Raw genomic sequence first — 1,511 nt, forward strand, 5'->3', positions numbered from 1 at the left:
GCCTATGCCCCTCCTCATCCTGGGCCACTGCTACTCAAGCCATCCTCCTGCTTCCCAGCAGGGATGAAAAACCCAAGTTCTGCCTCAGCACCAGCATAGACCCCTGTAGTCTCCCCCCTGCCAAAGATTCAGCCCTCTCACCAGACTGTGAGTTTTAGCTCCAGATGACACTGGTGCTTCAGCTGATTCAGAGTCTCTAAGGATCTCCTTTTCTGGTGAGGCCTTCCTGGGACTAGATCTGTGTCAGGGTGACTGTGGGGGGTTGGTTTCCACTCCTGTCTCAGCACAGCAGCTCCCTCTTTCTGACCTTCCAAGCTGTTCTTGTTTAGATGATTTCAGCACATTTTTCTATGGGTTTTGCTCTCTTACTTTATCTTCAAAGTCCTTTTTGAGTGTTTCTATAGCCTGAGACAAATTCATATTTTTCTCAGAAGCTTTGAATGTATGAGGCTTGATGTTGCTATCATCTTCTGAGGGTGCACCTCGATCTTCCTCATCACTAAAGAAACTTTCTATGGTCCTCACCCTTCTCTGTCTGCTCATCTTGCCTGTCTTTTACTTGACTTTTAGCTCCTTAAAGTGGGGCACTGTTTCCAGGCTGCATTGTCCCAAGCTTCAGGGGATCCCAGGTGGTATGATTTAAGAAGGGGTAGTTTCTTCACTCACCTGGCCTGTGCTCTGGTTTGTAGATAACCCCAGGCCAACTTGCTAATTAACCCAACAGCAAAACCTTGTGTGTTGTGGTTTGTAGCTCCCAATGAGCCTGCACCCCTCTCCCACCTGGGCCACTGCTATTCAAGTCTGCTTCCTGGTTCCCAGCAGGAGTGGAAAACCCAAGTTCAACCTCAGCACCAGCAGAGACCCCTATAATTTTCCCCTGCCAACCATTCAGCCCTCTCACAAGACTGTGAGCTTAGTTTAAGATGACGCTGGTGCTGCAGCTGATTCAGAGGCTCTTGGGGGAGTCTCTTTCCCTGGCTCAGCCTGCCTAGGACTAGATCTGTGTCAGTGTGACTGTGGGGTTGGGCTCCCGTCCTGCTCTGGCACAGCAGCCCCCTCCTTCTGACCTTCTAAGCTACCTTTTGCTGGAAAATGATCTCAGTCTCTTGTGTGTTTTGTTGCTCCAGGAATTGTCCTATGACGTTATTTGGAGGTTTTTTTGAGCAATCATGTTGATGTCTTTTTGAAGGAACATTTTCCTGCTCATACCTTTTACTTCAAGATTTGGATATTTTTGGAAAAATTTCTTTGAATTTTCCCTGAATTTTTCCAGTCCTATATTTTTCAAAATGTATAACTGTTTTTTTATTTTCCTGTGTTCTGCTTTTTTAATCCCTCCAAAGGAATTCCCCTCTCTTATCTGCCATACTTGCCATATTTGTTGGAATATGATAAATGCAAAGTGCTTATTTCAATTCTGATAGTTATTATATTAAGTATGTATGAATGTAATAATGTGCAAATGCCATGATTTTTTATTTATTGGATGCTTTCGATTCATAATATACCAA

This window comes from Dromiciops gliroides, chromosome 2 (genome assembly GCF_019393635.1).
Source record: "Dromiciops gliroides isolate mDroGli1 chromosome 2, mDroGli1.pri, whole genome shotgun sequence".
NCBI classification, from domain to species: Eukaryota; Metazoa; Chordata; class Mammalia; order Microbiotheria; family Microbiotheriidae; genus Dromiciops; species Dromiciops gliroides.